Source organism: Triticum aestivum, chromosome 4B (genome assembly GCF_018294505.1).
Source record: "Triticum aestivum cultivar Chinese Spring chromosome 4B, IWGSC CS RefSeq v2.1, whole genome shotgun sequence".
Lineage (NCBI taxonomy): Eukaryota > Viridiplantae > Streptophyta > Magnoliopsida > Poales > Poaceae > Triticum > Triticum aestivum.
Window position 1 is genome coordinate 310,985,196 of NC_057804.1, and position 15,151 is coordinate 311,000,346.

The following is a 15,151-nucleotide window of genomic DNA, read 5'->3' on the forward strand; positions in this document are numbered from 1 at the left end:
TTTTACCATTGTCGAAATGTCTTGTAAACCGGGATTCCGAGACTGATCAAGTCTTCCTGGGAGAAGGGTTGATCGCGAGAGCTTATCATGGGCTAAGTTGGGACACCCCTGCAGGGTATAAACTTTTGAAAGACGTGCCCGCGGTTATGTGGTAGATGGGAATTTGTTAATGTCCGGTTGTAGATAACTTGACACCAGATACGAATTAAAACGCATCAACCGCGTGTGTAGCCGTGATGGTCTCTTATCCTTCATTGATCGCGAGAGCTTATCATGGGCTAAGTTGGGACACCCCTGCAGGGTATAAACTTTTGAAAGCCGTGCCCGCGGTTATGTGGCAGATGGGAATTTGTTAATGTCCGGTTGTAGATAACTTGACACCAGATACGAATTAAAACGCATCAACCGCGTGTGTAGCTGTGACGGTCTCTTCTCGGCGGAGTCCGGGAAGTGAACACGGTTTTTTGTGTTATGATTGGCATAAGTAGGAGCTCAGGATCACCTCTTGATCATTGCTAGCTTCACGACCGTTCCTTTGCTTCTCTTCTCGCTCTTATTTGCGTATGTTAGCCACCATACTTGCTTAGTCGCTGCTGCAACCTCACCACTTTACCCCTTCCTTTCCCTTTAAGCTTTGCTAGTCTTGATACCCATGGTAATGGGATTGCTGAGTCCTCGTGGCTCACAGATTACTACAACAACAGTTGCAGGTACAGTTTTATGTGATGATCATGATGCGAGAGCGATGTTTGCTTGTGTTGGAGTTCTTCTTCTGCTTCTTCTTCGATCATGGGATAGGTTCCAGGTCGGCAGCCTGGGCTAGCAGGGTGGATGTCGTTTGAGTTTCTGTTTGTGTTTCATCCATAGTTGGATGGTGATCTTATGTAAGATGATGTTGTATTTGTGTGGCATTGTATGCCTTATGTATGTATCCCTATCTATTATGTAATGTTGATGTAATGATATCCACCTTGCAAAAGCGTCTTCAAGATGCGCTTCTATCCTTGGTGGGACCTTCGAGTTCCTTTAGGATAGGGCCGCATCTTGGGCGTGACAATAATATAGATGCAAAAAAGTAAAGATGCAAATAAAAGTAGATTGAAAGCTTATATGATAAAAGATAGACCCAGGGGCCATATGTTTCACTAGTGGCTTCTCTCAAGATAGCATAAGTATTACGGTGGGTGAACAAATTACTGTCGAGCAATTGATAGAAAGACGAATAATTATGAGATTATCCAGGCATGATCATGTATATAGGCATCACGTCCGCAACAAGTAGACTAACTCCTACCTGCATCTACTACTATTACTCCACACATCGACCGACTCCTGCCTGCATCTAGAGTATTAAGTTCATAAAGAACAGAGTAACGCATTAAGAAAGATGACATGATGTGAGGGATAAACTCAAGCAATATGATATAAACCCCATCTTTTTATCCTCGGTGGCAACAATACAATACGTGCCTTACCGCCCCTGCTGTCACTGGGAAAGGACACCACAAGATTGAACCCAAAGCTAAGCACTTCTCCCATGGCAAGAAAGATCAATCTAGTAGGCCAAACCAAACTGACAATTTGAAGAGACTTGCAAAGATAACTCAATCATACATAAAAGAATTCAGAGGAGATTCAAATATTTCTCATAGATAAACTTGATCATAAACCCACAATTCATCGGATCTCGACAAACACACCGCAAAAAGAGTTTACATCGAATAGATCTCCACAAGAGAGGGGGAGAACATTGTATTGAGATCCAAAAAGAGAGAAGAATCCATCTAGCTAATAACTATGGACCCGAAGGTCCGTGGTAAACTACTCACAACTCATCGAAGGGGCTATGGTGTTGATGTAGAAGCCCTCCGTGGTCGATTCCCCCTCCGGCGGAGCGCCGACGAAGGCTCCAAGATGGGATCTCGCAGATACAGAAGGTTACGACAGTGGAAATTGTGTTTCGTTGGCTCCCTGGATGTTTTCGGGGTACGTAGGTATATATAGGAGAAAGAAGTATGTCGGTGGCCGCCTGTGGGGCCCAAGAGATAGGGGGCACGTCCAGAGGGGGTGGGCACGCCCTCGTGTCTCCTGGCCGCCTCGCAAGCTTCTTGACTTGCACTCCAAGTTCTCCGGATCACGTTGGTTCCAAAAATCACGCTCCCGAAGGTTTTATTCCGTTTGGACTCCGTTTGATATTCCTTTTCTTTGAAATACTGAAATAGGCAAAAAAAACCGCAATACGGGCTGGGCCTCCGGTTAGTAGGTTAGTCCCAAAAATGATATAAATGTGTAAAATAAAGCCCATAAACATCCAAAAGGGGTAATATAATAGCGTGGAACAATGAAAAATTATAGATACGTTGGAGACGAATCACTTACGGGCCCACATAGACATTGGGTGGTATTAGGTTCTTTTATTCCTCTTCTTTACTCTGGGAATCTGATCACTCTTCAATTCGGTTTAAAATATTTTGCTAACTCTAGATCTAGGTTCTCGTAAATGCTTTCTTCCGGAGAGCCCCTCACTCCAGATGATTGCTTGGTGCACCAGAAGATTCTGAAGATACTCTTTGATGTTCCGAGAATCCTTTATGATTACTGCCCTACAGTTCCTTGCCGCATGAATACCCCTATGAATAATTCTTTGCACTTGTCGAGGAATTGTTCATTACTAGTTGTTCATCTGAATCACGAGATACATTGACATACTATTCGATCTTCCAAAATCCTCTCCAACTATTGCTCTACAAATACTTGTCTGCTTGCATTATGGATATTTTCCATATGTCTAGCAATATTCAGTAGTATCCTTTGTCATCGTCATTTTGAACATTTGATGCGATATGTTTGTGAATTCTTGCAATCATCAATCACAATTAGAATTCTTCCATTCATCTCAGACGTCACCTCGGACATGAGCTGGCGTTCGACAAATCGAACCTTGATTGATTGTTGATCTATGTCTATTCAACTTACTTGTCTTTGATTAGAGCCTCTGCTTCTGATCCCTTGATTTGGGAATCATATTTGCCTTGCATTTGAGCTTTGAATTAGTTAGTTGTTTCTATAATCTGATCTCCTTGCATTCTTTGATCTTCTGATTGAGTATCATTGCTCATATCAGATCCCTCGTGGACCACCAGATCCTTTGTTGGGTTTTATCCAACAGCGTCCTTCTTATTCAATAACCTTGCGAGCCCTTCCTCTGATGCATAATGCCTTTGGTAAATTGCATCCTCTGCTTTCTCAACCATGCTCTATTTTCAAGCTTGTATAAATTACTCCTGAAGTTTGCGTTATATGTTCCTAAGACGCCCGATTGGTTGAATCTATTTTTTCCCTAAATATGTGTAACCCGAAGATTATGCGGGTTATATCTACTAGCGTTTCTTCCGATAAAATTTCAATGCTACAACTTCTTCGAATACGAGAAGTGAATGGAAAGTTGTGCATTAGAGAAGTGGGAGTCGACCTTGAACCTTTGTGTTTATGCCCATGGACCCGATATGGAACTTACCATGGAAGCTTTTTGTTATAATAATAATCCCCTTGTGATAAGTTCATCTTGCATCTATGTTTGGTCCTTTGCAACTGTGGTTCCGACCATACTGTTCTTCTTTGATCCCATTTCTCGGACAAGTTAAAGTACTTTTCTTCTTCAGATCATTTCACATGTCCAACCTCTACTTTCATCTACCTTCGAGTATTACCCTATGGTATCTCGAGAATATCACGGAATTACATAACTTCTTATGAGTTCTTCATCAACTATTATTTCTTGCCAATTCCAATTTTCCACGGGTTCTGTGTTGTTGGACACTCAAGAACACCGATAACTGATTCGAGTCTACACTTTCCTTTCCATTGTTTTGTTTAACCTTCCTTGTAACCTAACATATCTGAGTAGTGATAATTCCCTGCTTATGTAAATACCTTGGTGTACAAACTCTGTCAGTAAGACCTTGTTACTATTGTTGATGACATTCCGGTAGCCACTGATGGACGAGAACTTTGCCTATTGGTCCGCCTCATCTTAACGAGCATGAAAATGATTCTCCTCGTCCCTCGCCCTTGGTACCAATGTTGTTGCCAACATAACTGATAGTTTATGCTCTGACATGCCTTGATCTCAGCGCCTTTCCTACTTTTGAATCGCATGGTGGGCCCATAACCCACAGTTCCACATGATCGAAACCTGACTCTTCTGTACACCCCTGTTTCTAAAGTTATTCCTCATGCTTGGCTTCATATGAAAATCACAAGCCACCTTCCAAGAGACCATCTATTCTGGTATCAGACGCAATACTTATTCTCGTTGCTCTGAACCCCTTTTCACACTCTGTTTCACACACTGGACGATTGTCTAGCCACTTGAAACTTCTTATTGTACCTTCTTGCTCTCGATGTGTTTCATTTGTTCAACTCAAGAGATACTCATGATTTCATTCATGGGATAATCTCATATGTTTACCCCTTATATCATCCTATCGTTGTCGAGCTGCCCCTTACCTATTCGTAAGTACGATGAAGACTCCAAAGAAAGGATGAAAACTTCACATGATGACCTGGAGCACAAAAATGAAGACATCAACGTAGTGGATCAACCTCTTCGAGAAGAGCAACCAAGACCAAGAAGAATCGTTAGAAACTTTCCCCCCTATCCCACCCCTTAAAATCTCAGGGCGTGATTTCTTGTAGTGGAGGAGAATTGTGACACCCGGGTAATTAAGCTACAGTAACCATTGCTAATGATACCACGTCACCACAATTATTGTTGTTAATCTTGTGATGATTCAAATCTCGTTCAAATCCAAAATTCAGATAACAAGACAAATTATTATTTCTTCAATATATAAAACTAAAATGTCCGAATTTTAGTATAATTTCCCCTGATCATTTGTCATCTTGGATCCAACATCATTTGGCTCTCCGATTAATCTCTAGTAAAATATAAAGTGGTTCAATTGCAACAAACGTAACATTTTCAAAATAAACAAATATTTATGAGTTTCCAAATGACTCAAAACTTTATGTGCCACTCCAAAATATTATGCTTGAAATTCGTGCCAAATTACAAGCTTAACTAAATTCATTTGCTATAGCAACTAAATAAAAAATAGTGGTAGAAATTTAAACCTATAAGAACCCTAGCCAACTTGCATCCAAAATGCTCCCCCGGATTGGAGCTTCATCAGTCGTTAGATCTGGTCAACTTGATCTTTTGGCCGTTGGATTTTCACCAGCCGGCCATCAGGGTTTTTCACCGCGTAGTATTTTTTCATGCCCGATAACTGGTGGGCTCGCTTCGAATGGTTATTGGCTGGGTGAGCCTTTCCAAGGTTCGCCTTGCCCAATCGGGTCCCCATCTCCCGTGGCTTGGGTGTGGGCGTGAACCCTAGCCCCCAGTCCACAGCCGCCACACCCGTCCTCCGGTCCTCCCCGCTCCCAATCTCCTCTCCCACGCCGCCGCCTCCCCGCTCCCCGCTCGCCTCAGCCACCTCCTGTGCTCCCTCGCGCCACCGACTCCCTCCCTCCTCCCTCCCTCGTCACCGCAGCCGACCACCTGCCGTCACTTAGGCCCCCATGGCGGCTGCCGGGTCGGGGTGGAGGCAATAGGCCATGGAGAATCTGGTGGTGTCTGTGGGCGCAACAGGGGTAGATGGAGCGTCGGATGCGGGCGGGCTCCCACCCTTAGGCTCCACGACGGATGCCAGTTCAGAGGGCGAAAGCAGAAAGCGGTGGCGTGTCCTGCGCTTGTGGGCGGAAGCAGCGAGGTTGGTCGAGCGGTGATTGTGTCCGGGGTCAGTAGCTGAAGGAGGCTCGCTGACTGGAACAGTAGGAGGTGATTCAGGTTTGCCTTCACCTCCTCACTCTTGTCTCCCCCTCTTGTCTCATGGATGGTGGCGCCGACTGTAGGAGCGCCTCGAGGAGTCGAAGGGAGAGGTCGTGCAGGCCAGACAAAGAAGAGCAAGGACGATAAATATTCAATCAGCCCTATGTTTTCTTCTCGATGCACCTCGGCATGAGGAGTCGTGCTAGGTAATTTCTTGCATCTCGAGGGAACATTGCCAAATACTTACTGAAGAAAGTGTTCCCTTTCTTGTTCCCATTGCTCGTTAAGAATGCTCACGTCTCTCTCTCTCCATTTGGTAGTCACCGATTCAACCATTTAGTACTTGCTGTTACCGTCACTGAGTGTTCCCTTAATGGTACTTTAGGCATCCTGGGGTGATTCAAGATGCTCAGTGTACCACACTGCATGCTACACAGGTCAATTGTGCAGGTTGCTCTAAAATACACTAATTTAGACACGACCACTTGTCTGCAGCAATTTCTTACTCTCAGTGCAAACGTACTTCTTTCTTTCTTTTTATCAAATGCACTCCTGCTTCACTCCAACTCCCAACTATAGTTGCTGCAGACCAGCTCATGGTGTGGGAAGCATCTCATATTGTTCACTGAATCTATTGATGAATCTGAAGCAATTCAAGAGGTGGAGCAAAAACTATTTATGCCTATAGGTTGTCCGAACTACACCTTTAATTCTAATTACCTTGTTTGGTCTCCTTCTGTGTGATATCACTTTGTTCTGTATAGTTGTCACTGGGACCTATATATTACTTCTTGCATGAATCATGGATGTATGAAGACATGAAGTCAGATATAATATAAAACAAAACCTATATATTACTTCTTGCATGAATCATGGATGTATGGAGACATGATGTCAGATATAATATAAAAGAAAATGCATATGAATACTTTCAAGACCGATCTTTGTGTTCATTTACAAGAAGATACATTATAATAGTACTAATGGACGCATTTGTCCACTGATATGTTCATTTAATTTTGTAACCTATGTTTTTCATCTCATGTACCATTAGGAACATTTGGTAGATAATTATTTTAGTCAAGACGCAACATGTTGTTTTGATGTATTTTGCTATCGATATTCTGAAATTGTTTTGTATACTTTGTTTTGTTACAAAGCAAACATGTGGGTTTATGGTCACCTCATTTCTATATGCATACTTTATATATGTGTTGATGATTTTGTGGTAGTCAATTACTAAGTCTTCTCTTTATATTTTTCCACAATAAGTGAAATGAAAGGCCACAAACAACGCTTCTCCGGGAAGTGAATTTTATGGTGCCTTGCATTCTGCTCATTTGACGCAATTGTTCATCACAAAGAGGAGGGGAGAAGTCTACCCTTGGGAAATGGGTGCCTCTCCAGTCAAGCGAGCGACGACAAATCCAACTGGAAAGGGCTCTGTGGTGATCTTCATGTTATCAGTAACTATACATGAGTTTCCTTGCTAACAGTTGTTATCTTTCAAGGTTGCAAGTTTAGCCCTATATGAAATACAACATTCAAGCAAATAATTTGTGCTTTATCTTTTGAAATGCATGTGCAGCATGTTTTTTTTCTCTTTTATCCAAGCTACTATGCAAAATTGTATTGTTTTACGGCCATTTGGTTCATAGGAGTGAGCTTTGTAGGACTGGGATAATACATGCATGTGCAGTATTATAGATACACAGTTAGCTGTCGAACAATTCTTATTTGTAGTTCTCTGAAATATTACTTCCTGACTTTAAATTTACCTTCTTTCTTATCCAAGTACAAGCAAAGGGATTTATAGCTGGTGAAGAGCAGCAAGGCAAGGCCATTGCCCCGGCTGTTGAGCTTGAAAAGTTCGTATGGAATATGCAAAAAAATATTTTTTTCCGTTATGTTCTGTTGGAATTTGTCACATTTCTTTTGTGAAAGAATGTGCCATTGTCTAATATATTTGTCAAACAAAAAAATAGTTGCATATACTAGACTGGATGGTTTGAGAAACTACGGGCACTATCAAGAGTGTGTTATAGGAAATTTGTTTAATTACATATATCATATATGTTCTGCTCTTAAGAGATTAGTTTAGTTACATGTATATTCTGCTTTGTGGTGTCACCCCTACATCTATTCATGCATAATGAATTTGGTGGTGTCATTCTTTATATTGCAACAGGTTAAACAATCTTGTGATTGTAATATTTTTTTGGTGTTGCCATAAAATTAGAAACATTTATTGAAATTGTTCGGTAATGCAGTTTTATGATATCGAGTGCCTTAGCCTTTGGTTGGATATAGAGTTTGAAAACAATATCTAGGTTGGAGCACACTATGCTACATCAAAAAGGACCTACATAGCTAATCATGTATGCTTGCTGAGAGGTGAACTTAGCAAAATTGAGGATGTCAGCTTTTACATTTTGTCATGCTTGGCTTAGATAAGATGTATCCATCCTTTTTTGTGTTTGTACCAAAGCTTCCTTGCTTTTAGAGGATTTTGTGCAAGCTTTGCATTTTCTTTGCCTGAGGCTACAAATGCATATTTTCATTTGTTCTGGTAGTTTTATTACCTTCGGAACAGTCACATGCATGAGGCAGTGAGTTTGGACAAGGTGGAGCAGCGTCGACTGTCACACACACTAATGGAGATTGGGATGTCTACCTTCCTATTGACGATCTTATAATTCATCTGCTAACTGACAGGTAAGATATGTATTTTGTTCAAATGACCTTGACTATTTTGCAACATGTACTACATTTTCAGGGATAATCCTTTTGCTTGTTTATTTTTTCGCTATGCTCTCTGAAGATCAGATTTTGGCCATATAATTTCTGGTGTCTGGAAGTCTAAAACTGAAGATAGGGCAGATTGTTTTGTTTATGATTACTTGGAGATCTCGTGGCTTGCTGTCCATGGATCAGTCAGACCTACGGCAACATCAACTCATTGATTCTAGAGGCCATGGTTCTCGAGGTAAGAAATATAAGCATACTAGAGAGAATTGCGCCTTTTATCATGCAAACTTGGAGAAAAATCAAATAGTTGCATCTGGATATATGTCCTTTTGGTAAATCAAGAAATTTGTTTGCTTCAAGCTTAGCCCTGAGCTCATTTGCAAGAGCCATTCATTTACTCCCAGCTTTAGCACAATCAGTAGCATCCATAATGTTAGTATCACCACTATCATCATCTTTTGTTCCAGGTGAACTCTGAATCTCTGATGCAATTGCAGTGGAGGCTAGAGCCTGCCAAGTGATGCAGAAGATGGAACCATATAGTGCAACTGACTTTTCAGATTATTTATTCCTCTTGTAAAACTTCTTTCTCATCCATGTAATCCCTGCACATCTCAAATCCTCGTCCGCCTTAACCTTGATTTCGGCACATACGACTTCAGGATAGTTGTCATATTTCTTTTAGAGGATCTGCACCTCAAGGAAATTAGAGAATGCTGATTTAAAAACAAAGTATATGTAAGCTATTAGGAAGCCTGAGAGATTCATAAAAATGGTAAGCATTGTAATGGATGTTTTGCAAGATAAACATTATTTGACTGTCTCCCCTTAATTAGTGGGACTGGTGAGTAATGTAGAATCTTTATTTTAGCAGTCTTTAAGGTGCAAAACATGTGTTGTATGATACCAGTTTCTTGCTTTATTTCGTTAACCGATCACAACTACCATTTCAGTGAACACATTATTAGCTGGAAATTGTACATTAGAAACTCTTGACAACACATTGCAAGTTCCATGTTGGGATCCTTCGCTATATATTCTAGACAGAAGATTGAATGGAAAATCAAGATGAACATTTGTGTGTGAGAGAATTTATATCTCTTTACTTAGACTAAAATTTAATGTAGTAATTCTCAGCCTGAGAGCTATGAGATGACGCTTGATGAACCCTAGAGAGAGTTTGACAGTACAAAATGAAGAGAAATATTGGAATCATGTCAGTCCTACTTCGTAGCTATACAGGAGCCAGTTTTCCGTTTGATCCGAGATATATTTGCTGCTATACCAAAGTGCGATTTTTTTATAGGGGAAACATTTTCCTACATTTTCTTAAAACAATATTGTCCTTCTATGGTAGCAAACTCTGGTCAAGTATCTTTCATTTCGTATACTGAGAAGTAGCTTTACTTTTTCTCGAGAGTATGGTTTTGTTAACTGCTAAATGCTAAGGTTCCTTTGTTTGTTGACATAAATTTCCCTGATTCCTTCTGATCCGGAAAAGCTTACTTTGGTATTGTTTCTATTCAGTTTTGCATGCTTGCTCATAGATAATGCATCCCACCAGAACGGCAATGCTTATAGTTGCAGCAATTATGTTATACTTCTGCACTACACCTCATGCGTGTGTTCATTGCATCATTATGGTGTCCACTTGGATTGTCATATTAATAATTGTAAAGGTGAAATAGGTATAAAAATGGATATGAAGTAATGCCAAGTTAAAAGTGAATTTTGTTAGACTGAATATTTTTTCGTGGTATTGTGCTCCAGTGATTTGAAAATTTGCTATGCACCATTATTGTATTAGAAAGATGCAGAGTATTAGCCTTACATAACTCTCTTCTATGTGTTCTTGCACCTCCGGATCGCTGTTTTTGGCCTAGGACCATTTACATGTCAAACATGACATTTATGTGTCAATTAAATATTTTCCATTACTGTTCTTTTTTTTTTTTGCAACTTTGAGTTGTTCCATCCCACCCATGTATGGTCTGAAGAGAATAATTTTTAATTTGGCTGCTCTTATTCAGAAAAGTTCATCACCATCTGCTGCTGTTTGTGTGCTTGATTTATGTCATTTTGTCAAGTGGCATTAGCCACATCATATCTACCTTCTAAATAGCCACATTGCTTTATGGAATGGATGCAAAGTAGCTGAATGGAACCCACAGGTGTAGTTTTTATGGCGAGTTTTACAAGGTTTTACATTTATTCTATGGGTCGTGGTTGATATAGTTTTGGTGTTCTGAGTGTAACCTTTGTTTGTGCCTTTCTTTTACCGGACTATGTTATAGAAAGAGTCAAGATACTTCAACAATGGTAGCCCAATGGGGTAGTTCCTAAGTATGTTTTGTTTATCAAAAAAGAAGTTTCTGAAGTATTGCTGGGAGAGATGGCCAGACTGCTGGACCACCCTACGAGAAATCAATGGCATGAATGTGCTTACTTCTACAGACTTTGTGGCATAAGCAAAAATACTTAGACATGTCTTGCCTCCCTCCGAAAGAAACCACAACTATGATTTACCATCTCAAGTTTACCCTTCCATTGTAGCAGACCAACATGTCCTTGTTTCTTTAATTGATTTCTCATTTCATGTTTGCACTTCTATTAACAGAACAACATGTCATAAACGTGGTGCTGGGCAAACAGAAGAGATGTTGTACAGAGTGACTTCATAACTGAAGAATAGACAAACGTTGTGCAAGGCATTTTTGTTTAGTTCCTTTCAAAAAAGAAGGAATTACAGTGCATCTGACCTGTAAAGGAGTGTGACGGACAAAATGCTATGAATCAGAGGAGTGGGAGGGAAGAGTTTACCAACAACTTTTGAAGGGACAAAGTGTGACCTGGATTCCAGAAACAAAATGTGACCTGGATTCCTAAGTTATAGCCAACATAGCAAAATTGTATAGAGAATGCCCGCATTTTGGAAACTCTACATAGTTTGAGGCTACGTTCCTTTCAATTTTTAGCATTATTAAAAAATCCTTATTATTGCTATTTTCATGCATTTATTTTCAAATAACTCTCGGTTTAAAATGGGTGTTCTTATTTTTTATTATTGGGGGGGGGGGGGGGGTGTAAATTTGTTACCATATATGCTTGCCCACGACTAAACCAACAAAATCATGGATTTTATTTTCAATTTGCACATGGATTTAACGGGTTTCTACGTCATTTGGCGCAACGGACTTTGGGTTTGAAATGGTCTTTGCGTTTGTTTAGACATAAAGTTATTAAAAAATGCAAATATTTTCAACGCGACCATGGTATCAAATTAGACTCCACGCCATTTGGCTCAGAGATAAATTAAAATGTGTGTGTACATCTTATTGTAGACAACAGTCTCCATTCTTTTTTATTAAAAATGATAATTTTTGTTATCATATGTCCTTGCCCACAACTAAACCAATTAAAACATTTTTTTAACGTGCACATGGATTTAACGGGTCTCTACGTCATTTGGCACAACGGACTTTGGGTTTGACATGGTCTTTGCGTTTGCTCAGACATAATGAAAAAATGCAAATATTTTTAACGCGGCCATGGTATCAAATCACACTCTACGCCATTTGGCTCAGAGATAAATTAAAATGTGTGTGTACATTTCATTGTAGACAAGAGTCTCCATTCTTTTTTTATTAAAAATGGTAAATTTTGTTTTCATATGTTCTTGCCTAGAACTAAACCAATTAAAACAGTTTTTTTTTTCAACGCTCACATGGATTCAGCGGGTCTCTGTGCCACAATATGTCCTTGCAAAATGAAATTATTTTCATCGACAACATGGTTTTAGCGGATCTTTGCGCCATTTGACGCAACGGGTCAACTAGTGTAAAGAAAAGAGAAAAGAGAAAGAGGAAGAAGAGGACCTAATCTACTGGCACTATGGCCCATCTAGCAAAAGGGAGGGCCCAACCAACCATTCCCTCGCTCATCTTCCTCCTGGAGGTAGGGGTCGTGGCAGGCATCCCCCAGCCATGGCCGTGCCTTGCCACGCATCGTCCATCCGCGGCACCTCCGAGGTGGATAAGGTTGCCCTGGCTCCCTCTCCCTCTCCCACATCAAACCCTAGCCCAGTTTTCCCCCTCCGCTCTTCTCCTCCCCGATCTGGAGAGGCCCCCATACACAACCGTCGACGCCATGGCCTTCGCCATCTTCGTGGCCACCGAGCTCTCCACGACCCCTGCCTGCGCCAGAAGGACCACCGCCGACCGCTTCGTCTACTAGTGCATCATGTTGCCGTCGGGAGCCACTACAACGTCACCATCTTCCTCGAGCAGACGAGATTGCCACCTTTAATACGTCGTCTCCGGCGCTCCATCGAGCCCGCTAGCCTGCCCAGCTACTTTGCTGTGAGCCTCGTCTCCTCCTCAACCTCCCCTTGTTCCTTACTGTACCCTGTAGGCTAGTTCCCGTAGAGCACGTCGCTGCCGCCGCTTAGCCGTCATTGGTAGTCGTCGTTGACTCCGATGTTGACCTCGTCTGCACGCGCCCGTAGCGCCCTTGGATGCTTTGCATCACATAGGACCTCTCGGTCGACCAATTGGTCGCTTGAGGGAGCCACCCCGTGCCCGTCACCGCTCGTTGTTGCAGTCGATGCTTCCGGACACCTCCGTAGCTACCGCCGCCACCGTTCCACGCGGCTCCGCGCCCACCTACTGCTGCTCCCCTATAGCTGCTCTCACTCGAGCGGTTCCTCCCGCACCCGTTGCCGGCACCCGCCGCGTCCATGCAACCGCCCGAGCTCCCGCTACCGCATCCCCGTGGCCTCTGCGCTCGGCCGAGCCTCCACGCGCGCTCGCCTGTGCGCTTGCCCGTGCGTGGCCGCGCCGCGTACTACTGCCAATGGCTGCAGCTCGCTCGGCCGGCCTCGCCGTGGCTGGCCGCACCCGGGGTCCGGTGCCCTTCGCCAGTGCTCGCCCGCCCCGGTTGGCCTTCTGGGCCATTTCCAGGCGGGGCCCAGCCCCCTTTAAAAAATCATTAATATAAATTATAATTAATCAATAAACTTAATCAATCTTGCTTATTTAAACAAAATACTTGCTTAGTCTAATTAACTAACTAGTTAATCGATAAGTGTATGACAGGAGGGCCCCACCCCTGTTGACCAGTCAAACTTTGACTGGTCAACTGGGCCTCCCTGGCCCACATGTCATCCTCTGTGTACACAAAGCTGGGTACTCATAGCAATTTATTATTTATTTTCGAATTAAAATAATTTCAGCAATGTTTAAAACTTTGAAAAATCATATAAAATAATCTGTAACTTAGATAAAAAAGTTTTGTACATGAAAGTTGCTTAGAAAAACATGACGATTCCGACTATGCAGCCCATTCATCTACCACATGTCCCTAGCATAGCAAACATGTAACCGTACCCATCCGTTTCATCTATCCGGAAATGCCAATATTTGGGAAAACTTTCCCGGATGTTATCCCCCTTCGCCGGTATCGTGTAGCGTTGCGCTAGAACACCCCTAGCACCGCTTATCATCATGTCATCCTTAGTGATGCAGCTGTGTGCTATGTATTTACTGTTTCTTCCCCCTCTCTCTCCGGTAGAACCCGAGGCCATTGTCGATGCCTCTGTGATCGACTACATCGACGACGACACTTCTTTCTTTTTCAGCAGAGCTTCCAGGCAAGCAAACCCTCCTTGATCATTTCGATATCGCCCATTCTATTCTCTCTCATGCTTGCATTAGCTTTTGCTACTGTTATTGATTGCTCCTATTCTGATGCATAGCCTACTTTTGTAACATGCTCATTGTACCTTACCTTCTTATCCTAAAGTGCTTGGTATAGGTTGGTTAGTGAGCCATTAGTAACCCCTCACCTTGTCTCAGTTGCCTAGGATTGATGACCGATGACTCGATCAACGTGCTCGACGTCTAGAGCCTGACACATCACATCACACCCCTAGTTGTACGACTCTGTAGAGCTACTATCGAGTGTCGAGGGTGAAAGCTTGTAATGCACTCCTGATGATAACTCTGTAGTATAGCTATTCAGCCATGGTCGCCGAGGGTGATTCCTCCTTCACCACTCCCGATACGACTCTGTCGTGCAACACTTCAAGTGTGAACCTCGAGGGTGATTCCTCATATGTTCACCTTGATGGTTACCTCGAGTGGGAATCCATCGAGGATGATTCCTCGGGTTCCCCCCTTGATGTTACGGACACACAGTTACCTTTACATGTAGCCCCCATGTACTGTTACTGCGGGGCTGAAGGGACACGCGGTACCGGCCCAGTTGAGGTGGACCTGAGTTCCCGACAATCTCTGGTTAGTCGGGTGGTGTAACGACCCGAGACCGACGCTCCAGATGCCTTCCATGTACTCCGAGTTTCGTCGTGTGATTTGTTTGTTTGTTGCATTCATCAATGCATCATTTGCATTGCATCATGTCTTTATGCAACCCTTTTTAAAACCCAACTAAATAAAGTGCATAGATCGTTGATCTATTTAAATCGAGGGAATTCACATGGTGATTTCTCTTTATAACATATCCTCCCAATATTTTAGGGAGCTAAAAAAATATTCCATTAATTGGAAATTACCC

General features: G+C 42.3%; 1 long non-coding RNA gene across 14 annotated transcripts; it reads left to right on the forward strand.

Moving 5' to 3' along the window:
* Positions 1-5,327: 5,327 nt before the first annotated feature.
* Positions 5,328-11,581, forward strand: LOC123092067 (uncharacterized). 14 transcript variants are annotated; one of them, XR_006444184.1, is made up of 6 exons: positions 5,328-5,842; positions 5,917-6,039; positions 6,219-7,701; positions 8,407-8,548; positions 8,655-8,819; positions 9,049-9,454. It is a non-coding gene; the product is annotated as an uncharacterized lncRNA (long non-coding RNA). The 14 variants fall into 14 exon arrangements; XR_006444185.1 differs by having other exon boundaries at positions 5,329-5,842; positions 6,219-6,283; positions 6,413-6,521; positions 7,106-8,819; XR_006444182.1 differs by having other exon boundaries at positions 8,407-8,819.
* The last annotated feature ends 3,570 nt before the right edge of the window (positions 11,582-15,151 follow it).